This window comes from Panthera pardus, unplaced genomic scaffold (assembly GCF_024362965.1).
Source record: "Panthera pardus isolate Hobbes unplaced genomic scaffold, ASM2436296v1 HiC_scaffold_2, whole genome shotgun sequence".
NCBI lineage: Eukaryota > Metazoa > Chordata > Mammalia > Carnivora > Felidae > Panthera > Panthera pardus.
The window spans coordinates 144,736,036-144,749,307 of NW_026526765.1; the positions used below are offsets into that span (position 1 = coordinate 144,736,036).

Genomic DNA, 13,272 nt, shown 5'->3' on the forward strand with positions numbered 1-13,272 from the left:
GAGCCTTTGCTGTTCTGTCCCCTCTGCAACGTGGCTCCCCCCACAGCCCCTTAGCTACTCTCAACTATTGTTTAAAACTGAGATCTCCATCCATGTTGTCGCAAATGGCAAGATTTCATTCTTTTTGATCGCCGGGTAGTATTCCATTGTGTATATATACCACATCTTCTTTATCCGTCCATCAGTCAATGGACATTTGGGCTCTTTCCATAGTTCCACGATTATCGATAGTGCTGCTATAAACATTGGGGTGCATGTGCCCCTTCGCGTCAGCATGTTTGTATACTTTGGATAGATTCCTAGTAGTGCAATTGCTGGGTCGTAGGATAGTTCTATTTTTAGTTTTCTGAGGAACCTCCATCCTGTTTTCCAGAGCGGCTGCACCAGCTTGCATTCCCGCCAGCCGTGCAAAAGGGTTCCTCTTTCTCCGAATCCTCGCCAACACCTGTTGTTGCCTGAGTTGTTAATGTGAGCCATTCTGACAGGTGTGAGGTGGGATCTCATTGTGGTCTTGATTTGTATTTTGAGAATGTATAACATTCTCAACATTGTGAGAATGTTGAATGATTCTAAAAAGAAACCAAAAAACTAAGGAGATCTCCTCTCGTCCAGGAGTCCTTCTATGGCGTCTCTGCCCCTTTTGTGCTCCATGATGCCTGGGGGTCTTTCTGTGGTACAAATGGAGATGTTGGCCCAGCCATGTCACTGCTGGTCTGTTAGCTCCATAAGGACAGAGACTCTGTCTTACTTGTCTTTTATATCTTCACTGTCGAACACAAGTCCTGGCTGGCTCAGTGTTGGTGCTCGGTAAATTCTTATTGAAGCAGTAAATGAAGGGGCGCCTGGGTGGCTCAGTCGGTTGAGCTTCCAACTCTTGGCTTCAACTCAGGTCATGATCTCAGGGCCATGGGTTCAAGCCCTGCATTGGGCTCTGCGCTGACAGTGCAGAGCCTGCTTGGGGTTCTCTCTCTCCCTCTGTCTCTCTCTCTGCTTCTCTCCCCTGCTTGCTTATTCACTCTCTGTCTCCCTAAAATTAAAAAAAAAAACCAAACTGGTAAATGAACAAAGGAATGAATGAAGCTATCCGTTGCGGTAGTTTGTGGTGCATGGGCTCTTGAGTCAGCTGAAGTTGGATTGAATCCTGGCTCTGCCACTAACCAGCAGCACAGAGCTGGGAGACTTAGATAATCTTGATTTTCCTCTCTGAAGTAGACACACTGAAATATCTACATCACAGGATGTCGTAAGGAGCAAAGGAGACGTCATCTCCAAATCACGTAGCGTGCTGCCCCTCGTGCGGTAAGCGCTCAGGAAATAGTATCTTCTACAAAACAGATGAATTTTATGATTGCGTGTGTCCTGCCTCTTCACATTCCTTACGCTGCTGTCCCTGCATCTCAAGCAGGGTTTGTTGGCACAGACACTGATAGCCTCTGATTTCTTTTTCCTTGAGAATTCCTCACCGTTGAGCTTTTTCCTACTCAGCGCTGGGTTCAAATTCGTACAGTTTTTTCAGCACGGCCACCAGTGCCACCCCACCTCTGTGTCCACTGACTGACCCAGAGAGCGAGGGACAGGTCATCTGAAGCTCTGAGGAAACCCACAACTTGACATTGGAGAGGAGTCAGGCTCAGGTGATCAGATGTCTGCGCTTTGTGCTCAGGGTCTGAGGGCTGGACCGGGAACCAGAGAAAGGGAGTCAGCAGGGAGAGCCAGGGGAAAGGGGAGACCATGGGTGGACTATGGACAGTGGCATGGTAGCAAAATGTACTCATCACCCTTCCATATCTGGAGAACATTGCCAGCAACGAGCACAGTGGCATTTCATGTACAAATACTCATGGCAGAATGCATCAAAGCTTGAACAATAAAGGGACTCAGGATCTCATCTGTTATGAAGTCTGGCAGAAAGACACCTGCAGGATCGGTTAATTGAGCTACTCAACAGTATCAGCAAAGACTCAGATTCTTTCCATCTACAGCATGTTGGTTTATCTGGTTCCCGTGGTGTCAAGATGGCTGCCACAGCTCCAGCCTTCACATATAGTCAACAATGTGCAGAGGCAGAAAAAAAAGTACTCTTGCTCTCTCACGCATCATTTTAAGAGCCGAAGAAAACATTTCCAGAAGTCTTCTGAAAGCCTTCCCCTGTGTCTCATTGGCCAGCATTGGTTCATTTGTCCATCCTAAACCAATCCCCAGAGGCTTTAACCAATCCCTGAAGTGCATGGAATCCTTTGGGGAGAGTGAACAAAACTTGGGGTCTGTTCCTGTTAAAAAGGGCAGCCAGGTAAATGATTGTCGGTGAGGTTTTAACAGTGTCAGCTACGTAAGTTTATCCCACCCCCCTTTTTCTTGAGGGGTTTGCCATGTGGTATAAACATGAAAGTGTTCTGAAACCATGAATAAGGGCAACAGGTAATGATGTATCTGGGAAGCAGGTTGTCAGGGTTTGTGGCCTTGTGTTGGACCTCTGACAGTCTGTATGAGTTGGGTGGGACAACCCCCGTCACGTTTTCTGGTTTTAGTTTGCATCTCTTCCACAGGAATTCAGAGGTTCCTCAGACAACCCATGTGGAGTTATAGCTAATCACAGTTCGTGTGCATGGCACAGGACGATTCAGAAGAACAGATTTTTAAAGAATGTTTATTTATTTATTTTGAGAGACAGAAAAGGGGGGAGGGGCAGAGAGAGAGGGAGAGAGAGAATCCCAAGCAAGCTCTGCAGTGTCAGTGCAGAGTCTGACACAGGGTTCGAACCCATGATCCACAAGATCATGACCTGAGCCAAAGTCAAGAGTCTGTTGTTTAACTGACCAAGCCACACAGGCGCTTCAGAAAAATAGATTTTTAAAAGGGGTTTCTCTCTTCACAAAGCCAGGAACTTTTTGAAGATTTACTGATCACTTCATCATACCCTAGCTGTGCAGCCGCAGGCAAATTAATTAGCCCCTCTGAGCCTCATCACTAAATTGGCGATAAAAATTATACCTTCCTTCCAAGGGTTGTCGGGGTAGTTAAATGACTGAGGAAAACACGGAAGCTGAAGTATAGTACTCAGTCAATGCTGTTATCATTTTTAGTGGTATTGTTACTACACCATTGGCATCATTATAGGCGTGCCTCAGGGACGCTGTGGGTTGGGTTCCAGACCGCCGCAGTAAAGCAAACATCTCAATAAAGAGAGTCAAAATGAATATTTTGGTTTCCCAGTGCATATAAAAGTTATGTTTATACTATCCTGTAGTCTATTGAGTGATAGCATTAAGTCTAAAATACCTGGATGTACATGCCTTCATTAAAGAAAAAAAATGTATTGCTAAAAACTGCTGTCATCTGAGCTTTCAGCGAACCATACTCACTGATCACACATGAGCATAACAAATATAATAATAATGAAAAAGTTCAGGGCGCCTGGGTGGCTCAGTCAGTTAAGTGTTCGACTTTGGCTCAGGCCATGATCTCATGTCTGTGCCTTCAAGCCCCGTGTTGGGCTCTGCGCTGACAGGGCAGAACCTGCTTGGGGTTCTTTCTCTCTCCCTCTCTCTGCCCCTCTGCTGCTCACTCTCTCTCAAATAAATAAGCTTTATAAAAAATAAAATAGTCGAGTCTTTAAGAAAATAGAAATGCATTTTTTTAAAACGTTTATTTACTTGAAGGCGGGGGAGAGAACCAGCGGGGGAGGGGCAGAGAGAGAGGGACAGAGGATCCAAAGCAGGCTTTATCTACACTGTCAGCACGGAGCCCGGCACGGGGCTCGAACCCACGAACGGTGAGATCATGACCTGAGACGAAGTCGGACGCTCAACCGACTGAGCCACCCAGGCGCCCCAAGAAACTCCTTTCTAAAAGCAGGCCACCACGGCAGGGAGACATGGCTGGGTGGCAAGCTGTGTAATGAATTCCCTCCTGGGAGGTGCCTACCAGCACTTCCTTGATGCTGTCGGGGACAGCGCCGCTGATGAAGCGGAGAGGAGAGAGCCTCCCTGCTCAGACGTGACATCTCGGACGCAAGCCTGCAGGATGTTCCCGGAGGGAGCTGAAGTTGCATTTGGTGTTTGGTTCTGTGCCTTCATTCTCGAGGGCCCAGCCCAGCCCCAGAGTCTGTTTTATTCTTGCTGGAGAGTGGGCAGCTGTAGCGTTGCAAAGCCCACACATCTGCAGAGACTTTTTCTTTAGTAAACCAGCTCTCGATGACAACCATTGCGTGTGTTCTGGGGTAGGTGCCAGCTGACTCAGGAATTAATCAAACCCTTTTATGCCAATTCCCAGCAGCTTTCAAAGGGTCTTCACACAGAACGCTCCTAAATGAGTAGCAAATGAATATTCATGGGTAGATTTTCCCCACTGCCTCTCCGATCTGATCCGGAAGGACTCTGCGCTCAGAGCTGTTGGCTGTTCCTTCGGTGGAGGGGGCTGGGTTTGGCTTCTGCGCTTACTATAGCGGAGAGGGAAACCTCTGACACCAAAGAGGCAGAACGTCCTTCTCTTGACCGTGATAAACTTGTCAAGGGCCACGAGTTGGCGAAGGAGTCAGAGAGGTTAGAATCGGAGCTCTCGTCTGCAATGCGTGCAACAGGCTGGCATGTGTTTTCTCCAGACGACCCAGGTTGCCCCCCAAGGGACCCATGTGACTGGGTTTCTCATTCCTTTTCCTGGCCCGATGCAAAGTTCTCAGCATTCTGATTGGAGACTGCCCTTCAGTAGCACTAACTCCAAAATTTGAAGAGTGCTTTCCAGTTTTCCGGGAGACGTGGATCCACATTATCTGATTCCCTAGATGCAGAGCATGGAATCCATTGCTCAGGTGAGGGACCCGAAGCTCGGAGAGCTAGTTAAGTCACAGAAAGGCAGGGGACACTGAAGGGCAGAGGTGGGATTAGAACACACGAATCCTGATCCCTAGGTGTGCACTGTCCACACTGTGGCCCCACTGCCCTCCAGCTGTTCACCAGGGTTTCAGCCCCAGACACGGAAAGTCTCATAAGCTCAAAAACCGGTCTTGTCTGGGTGGGGGGGGGGGGGGGGGGGCATCAAATCATTTTTTTAGTTCTTTTATCCAAGGGTTTGTGGTTGTGGTCTTTGTTCGATTTCTGTTCTGCAAGAGGTCTCCCAGAGGGCGATCATGCTCTAGAGCACTTTCTAAAACCCAGAGTAACTCAAGTGGATTTGGCATCTCTCAGATTTGTTCCGAGGTTCTTCTGGATACTGCTCCGGACAGCATGAAACCATCCGCTGCCTTCTGCCTCTCTCTCACGTGGTGTCTGCAGGGCTACCCCTGACCCACAGAACCATCCATCTTCAAACGTTTCCCCTGCCAAGCAGGCACTCTGTTCCAACGCTCGCAAGGAGCAAACTGGCCACCTGTGTGGAAGACGGTGGGGTCGCGTCCCTCAAAAATTACGAATGCGCTGATTCTTGGATCCCGCTCTCTCGCTTCTGGGTTTGCCTTCTTACATATTACCAGGCGTGTGTACAGGATTTTCCATTGCAGCCCATTTCGTAGTAGCGAGGATTGAACCCGATCTGAGGGACCATACACAGAGGACCGGTAAATGAGCTGGGATGAAAGCAGGTGGACACTTCATAGTTGCAGAAATGAGTGAGGAAGTTCTCAGTCAACTGGTGGAGAGTGATTGCCAGCAACATGCAGAGCAGTGTGTATAATTTGCTACCGTACTTGAGGAACGAATAAAACAGTTACTTGTGGGTGATGGTGGGGAAGAGGAGGTCAGACTTTTTGATGGGCACTTTTTAGATCGTCCTGAGTTTTGAGGCATGTTAATGGAGTCTTTATTCAGATAATTAAATTCAATGAACTTGCCCCCTGCCAGCCAGCCGCCATGGTGGCTCCTGGAGATCCACGCATTTCAACAGAATCCAAATCCTTGACCCTTGGGCCATCACTGGGAATTCATCAAGTTGCTGGGGGCATTCTGTTACCTCCGGAGGGCCAGTAAGAGAGAACGTGTCACCCCAAGTGTAGATACGGTGAAGAGTATGGAACGTCGTGAGCTGGGTAGGAGTAGAGTGATTGCTTAGGGGATTGAGAAGCTGTCCGAGGTTCTTTCAACGACTGGGATTTTGTGGAACACAGGGCCGTACCCTTTGGAGTTCAGGTGATTCCCCAGGTCATCGTCCCGCCATGCCCTGGCTTGACTGGGTCCTGTGGCACCAAGGTATGCCGCTCGAAGAATGAGTAGATATTCTGATGCCAGCTCTCTGCGAGCATGGCCTCGCCTGGAATGAGGCCTGGCTTCTAGGAGCGAGGTCTTGGCACCGACTGCTCCATTCCACTATCAGGGTGATGTTGGAGACCTTAAACTACCCCAGGGGCATTGACTTTTCCCAACCAAGAGTGTTCTGCTCTGGCCCTGCCTGGGGGAGGCTAAACAATCCCACTGTGGCTTACCTCCCCCGACTCCTGACACAGAGCCTGCGCTCCCCGCGTATCCCCCTCTCCCCTTACTATTGGTATGGACTCAGTTCAGGAAACTCCATATGCCTTCATTTTACTAGACAGCATTTCAACGAGCCCAGCCAACGAGCCCAGCAGGGCTGTCTGGAAGCTCTGGTGGTCATCATTTGTTGTCCTGAACCACCTCCACTCACTAGGGGTCCGGGCCATGTGAGGGAGTAACTCTGTCAGTCTTACAGTTTTCCTAGAACGGTGAAAATATGGTAGAAAACAGCAGATTTCCTCTGCCGAGTGGCAGGCTCACATCCCACAGCTGAGACCATCTCCAGGTCGGCTTCGTTTGTGAGGAATTTTGAACTGCAAGCTTAGCACACTCGAAGTACCCCGGGGGCACTGGGTAAGTGCTTGGGGACTGAATGAGGCACACAAGAACCTCTGGACCGTTCCTTCTGGTGGGCAATGGAAGCACACAAAGAAAGTGGGGGTCTGCTGAGCAAAGTGGCTTCATTTGGCCAATGCTGGCCACTCATTTGCTTCCACCACAAGTGACGGAAAAAAGTTGTTTTATTAATTGAAGTATAGTCGACACATGAGGTTCTGTTCGCTTCCAGGGTACGACATAGTGTTCGGACACTGTGTGTGATGCTATGTTGACTCCAAGTGTAGCCACCATCTGTCCCCATACAATGTTATTACAATACCACTGACTCCATTCCCTGGGCTGTGCCTTTTATTCCTGCGACTTATCCCTTCCATAACCGGAAGCCCATAACTTCCACTTCCCTTCACCCATTTTGCCCATCTCCCTACCCACCATTCCTCTGGCAGCCATCACTTTGTCCTCTGTATTTATGGGTCTGTTTCTGCTTTCGTTTGCTGTTCATTTGTTTCAATTTTTAGATTCCACATGTAAAGTGAAATCATATGGTATCTGTCTTTCTCTGAGTTCTTTCACTTAGCGTGATAGCCTCTAGCTCCATCCATGTTGTTGCACATGGCAAGATTTCATCCTTTCTTATGGCTGACTGATATTCCATTGTGTATGTATACACCACATCTCCTTTATCCATTCGTCTCTTATGGACACTTGGGCTGCTTCCGTGCCTTGGCTTTTGTAAATAATACTGCAACAAACCTAGGGGTTTGTGTATCTTTTCGAATTAGTGTTGTTTGTTTTCTTTGGGTAAATTCCCACTAATGGAATTACTGGATTGTATGGCATTTCTATTTTTAATTTTTTGAGGAACCTCCATGCTGGTTTCCACGGTGGCTGCACCAATTTGCATTCTCACCAACAGGGCACGAGGGTTCCCCTTTCTCTGCATCCTCCCCAACACCTGTAGTTTCTCGTCTTTTTGATACTAGCCATTCTGACAGGGGTAATGTAATGGATAGTACATTGTGGGTTTGATTTGCATTTCCTGATGATGAGTGATGTTGAGCATTTTTTCATGTGTCTGTTGGCCACCTGTATGTCTTCTTTGGGAAAATATCCGTTCAGGTCCTCTGCCCATCTTCCCATTTTTAAATCAGATTGTTTGTTTTGGTGTGTGTTGATTTGTATAAGTTCTCTGCATATTTTGGGCAATAATCTCTTATCAGATATAACGTCTGCAAATGCCTTCTTCCACTCAGTAGGCTGCCTTTTTGTTTTGTTGATGATTTCCTTCGGTTTGCAAAAGCTTTTTATTTTGGTGTAGTCCCAATAGTTTGTTTTTGCTTTGGTTTCCCTTGGTGACAGGAGACATGTCTAGAAAAGTGTTGCTAAGGCCAATGTCCCAGAGACTGCTGCCATGGATAGACTAGAGGGTATTATGCTAAGTCAGTCAGAGAAAGACAGATACTGTATGATTCCACTCATAAATGGAATCTTGAAGTAGTGAACAAACAAACAAAAAGCAGAAGCAGACCTATAAATGCAGAGAACACACTGATGGTTCCCAGAGGGGAGTGGGGGGTGGAGGGGACACTGGGCAAAATAAGTGAAGGGGAGCGGGAGATACAGGCTTCCAGTTGTAAGATGAGTAATTCACGGGTATAAGAAGCAGAGCATTAGGAATACAGCCCACGGTATTGTAATGGCGATGGAGCGGGACAGATGGCAGCTACACTGGTGATGGACATAGCATAATACATAAACTTGTCTGGTCACTAAATTGTACACCCGACCAATGTAGCATCGTGTGTCAACTGTACTCAAAAAAAGAGAGAGGGGCGCCCAGGGGCTCAGTCAGTTGAGCATCTGACTTCAGCTCAGGTCACGATCTCATGGTTCATGAGTTCGAGCCCTGCGTCGGTCTCGATTCGGTCAGTGTGGAGCCTGCTTCAGATCCTCTGTCCGCCCCCTTTCTGCCTCTCTGGGGCTTGTACAGTCTCTCTCTCAAAAATAAATAAACAAAAAGAGGGAGAGAGAGAGAGAGAGAGAGAGATTACTGCCTATGATTTCTTTTAGTAGTTTTATGGTTTCAGGTTTGACACTTAGGTCTTTAACCCATTTTGAGTTTATTTTTGTGTGTGGTGTAAGAAAGTGGTCCAGGTTCATTCCTGTGAATGTTGCCATCCGGTTTTCCCAAGACTGTTTATTTGTTTTTATTTATTTATTTTTAACTTTTTAAAAAATATGTATTTATTTTTGAGAGAGAGAGAGAGAGAATGAGCGGGGGAGGAGCAGAGAGGGGGACAGAGGATCTGAAGCAGACTCTGTGCTGACAACAGAGAGCCCGATGTGGGGCTTGAACTCATGAGCCGTGAGATCACGACCTGAGCCAAAGTCGAAAGCCTGACTGACTGAGACACCCAGGTACCCCTTCCCAATACTGTCTATTGAAGAGACTATCCTTTCCCCATTGTATATTCTCACTTCCTTTGTTGTAGATTAATTGAACATATAAGCATAGGTTTATTTCTGGGCTCCCTACAGAAAGGGGAGTGTTTGTTTGTTTGTTTATTATTTATTTATTTTTTATTTTATTATGTTTTAAAAATATAATTTATTGTCAAGTTAGCTAACATACGGTGTATGCCGTGTGCTCTGGGCTGTGGGAGTAGATTCCTATGACTCATCACTTACATACAACACCCAGTGTCCATCCCAACAAGTGCCCTCCTCAATGCCCATTACCCATTTTCCTCACCCCTCTGCCACCTTCCCTGCCATCAACCCTCAGTTTCTTCTCTATATTTAAGAGTCTCTTACAGTTTGTCTCCCTCTCTGTAACTGTTTTTTTTTTCCTTTCCCTTCTCCCATGGTCTTCTGTTAAGTTTTCTCACATTCCACATATGAGTGAAAACATATGATATCCGTCTGACTTATTTCACTTAGCATAATACCCTCCAGTTCCATCCACGTTGCTGTAAATGGCAAGATTTCATTCTTTTTCATTGCCAAGTAGTATTCTGTTGTGTGTATATGCATATATATACACCACATCTTCTTTAACCATTCATCAGTTGATGGACATTTGGGCTCTTTCCAGAATTTGCTATTGTTGATAGCGCTGCTATAAACATTGGGATACATATGCCTCTTGGACTCAGCACTCCTGTATCCTTTGGATAGATTCTTAGTAGTGCTATTGCTGGGTCCTAGGGTAGGTTAATTTTTTGAGGAAACTCCATCTTGTTTTCCAGAGTGGCTGCACCAGTTTGCATTCCCACCAACAGTGCAAGAGGGTTCCCAGAAAGGGGAGTTTTAATTGTCTTTGTTTTCTCCCTTTATCCAGATAGAAGAAATATATATATTTCTGAGTTGGGCATCTAGGCTCTGATCCAGGCTCTACTATAAATAATCTGTGGTTGATTTCATCACAGTCTGTTGTCCTCAGGATCCTACCTGTGGACTGGGTGACGGGAATCTCTTTTGCATGTCTTGGAGGACGTTAGGGAAATGAATTAACTGGTCCTTCACCACTGTTTTCCTCTCTTCCCACCCACCCCATCTTCTCCATGGTCCTGTTAGAATTCCCCTTGAGAACACCCTGTGTGAAAATCCCCAGAGCCCATGTTTTTAAGGAGCTCACTGTTTCCAGCAGGCAAGAAACAAAGTACACACTGTTGGGAAAGACTGAGAAGAGCCAGATGCTATGCCATCAACAAGAGTAAAGTCATTTGGTAGGATGGTGAGCCCGCAGCCAACAAGCCCATGAGGGAGAGGCGGGAGGGGGGCCCAGGAGGCATAGAGTCAGGTGCTCAGAGCCAGCAAAATACGTCGCTGGGTGAACAGAGCCATCCTGCAGGCAGGATCCAGCTCCTTGGCTGCCAGTTCGGGACCTCTGGGCTGTCAAAGGGTCAGGGAGGGAGTAATGGCGGGAGCTATGACTTCCCAGCCAGGAAGAACAGAAAGCACATAGTGAATGCGTGGGGAGTGGTCGCCTTGGGAGACGGGGGTCCGAGTGCTGAGCAACCCCCCTAAGGTAAGCACTTAGCTCATTTGTCTCTGACACTAGGAGCCCCAGCTGAGAAGTACTCTCAGCACCTCAGAGGCCCAGAACTGTGCATGCTCGTGTTATTTTTTATTATGGTCATTACAGCCTTCTGGTAACCACACGTAGGAGCAGGAACTTTGCGAGGCCCACTGGAGCCCGCCCACACCCCATGCCCAGGACCCTGACTCCCAGCCACGGGAAAGGTCTCGGGGTGTGGGCTGCCTTCTGCACGCAGGAGCTGGGGACACTGATGAGTTGAATCATCGGCCCTTAGGTCCTCCAACACCTGCTCAGCTGCACGGCTCGATGTTGCTCATCTTAACACACTCATCCAAGAGCTGCATTAGGTCCATTTCTAGTCACAAAGAAGGCTTAGGAGATAGTGTTCATCAGAAAAGCCTCAGCTTCTTCTTTTTTAAAGTAGGCTTTATGCCCAGTGCAGAGCCCAACGCAGGGCTTGAACCCAGGACCCTGAGATCAAGACCTGAGGTGAGACCAAGAGTCGGATGCTTAACTCACTGAGCCACCCAGGCACTCTTGCCCCTGCTTCGTTAGAGTTGAGGCACCTGGAAAGCTACCAGGATCTTGCCCCTTATTTGCGTTAAAAACAACCTAGGGGGAGCCTGAGTGGCTCAGTCAGTTCAGGGGGTTAAGTGTCGGACTATTGATTTCAGCTCAGGTTCTAGCCCTACTTGGGATTCTCTCTCTCTCCCTCTCTCTCTGCCCCTACCCCCCCCCCCAAATAAATAAACTTAAAAAACAAGCAAACAAAAATGACCTAGGAACCATGCTCCTGATGCATCTGTATTGTGTTTCTCAAAAGTTCTGGAAGAAGAAAAGCATAGTCAAACCTTAACCAATGTACAAGCAATTGTAATATAGATCTTAATTAATTTTTATAAAATTATTTATAAATTGTAATCATACACATTAAATATTAATTTTCTTAAATTAATATTAATTCTATCAACCAAATATATATAGAATTATCAATACACACACACATATTAATTTTCTCTCAGAAAAGACTGGCTGTGGGGAATGACTCTGATTTACAGTAAAACCTAAGGAATTTGATGACATGTGAACTGAACACAAACTTCCACTTGAAGAAACACCCTGTTTCACTTCTCATCTGAGCTGGGGCCCCACCCAGCAATTTCCTTTTCAAATCCATCATTAGTATTTCTGCTATGCCTAAGGGCCAAGGGAGTTCAGTCTATATACAGACCACACTGTCTTGCTCAGCTGTAAGAAGCTAAGTCTATAGGAAATTAGGTAACTGGATGGAAAGGGGTAGATTAAATTAATCATCTGGAAGATTCGTGGGGTCCCCAAATATCTGTTTTATAAACCAGATACCCCAAAGGCTTCTGGAATGTTCATGTTTTATCTAAAAGCTCTCTTGGGACAGTGGTGCTGAATCCTTTCTTAACTTGGGCATTTCTCTTCATTTCTCCGTGTGATCCCAGAGGATGCCAGGCCACATAAAAGTGTCTCTAAGCGTTTGTTCTGGGAAGACACTCAAACTAGAGATGGGTTGGCAATCATCGGTCTCATTTGTTCTCTAAGGAGAACGAGGTTGAAAGCTAGGTTTTGTGTAGGGTCTTGGCTTGCTTCCGCTTGAAGCAGAGAAGAAAGGCAGAAGGAAACGGAATGAGGTCACAGGCAGTACTTGGCACAGGGAATGGCCCCACAGATCCCCTGGGAAGAGGGTCTGCATTTGTCAGCCTGGAGAGGGATGTCAGTGTGAAGTCTGGAATACTGTTTCACACGTTGTCATAGGAAGAGTCTGACGAGTGGGTGGGCTACACAAGGAAATTATGGTCCCAAATGGCTTAGATGAGGGGTTGCTGAGTCTATGGGGACAAGGCTCTTACTTTAAAGAGGGTCAGAGGGAATTGTGGCAAAGTGGAGTCTGAGCCCCTGGTAAGGAGGCACCGAATCAGCTCCAGCTGATGGGTGTCCAGTGGGAACATGGTTCCAGTCTTGCTAAATGTCATTGTTTTTCAAGACAGGGTAGATATCCAGGTGTCCGTATGCAATCTTTTGATTTATTAAAGGCTTTATTATGTATTTATTAAAACAATTTAACTGAAATAATTTAAAAATATGTAAAACCTTGGGGTGTGCGGGTGGCTTAGTTGGTTAAGTGTCCAACTTTGGCTCAGGTTATGATCTCATGGGTTGTGAGTTCGAGACCCCACTGGGCTCTGTGCTGACAGCTCAGAGCCTGGAGTGTGCCGTGGATTCTGTGTCTCCCTCTCTCTCTGCTCCTCCCCTGCTCGTGCCCTGTCTCTCTCTCTGTCTCTCAAAAATAAATAAACGTTAAAAAAATATTTTTAATATTTAAAACCATAGGAGGATTATCAAAATATATTTGCAATCAGTATATTGCAAGCTGGCCTGTAGTCAACCTGTGGCCCATCA

The 13,272-nt window shown here is 46.7% G+C and overlaps 1 long non-coding RNA gene across 1 annotated transcript in view; it reads left to right on the forward strand.

Annotated features, from left to right (window-relative positions):
* LOC109278923 (uncharacterized) overlaps positions 1-13,272 on the forward strand; it is a 152,046-nt gene that overhangs the window by 40,714 nt on the left and 98,060 nt on the right. The window lies entirely within an intron of this gene.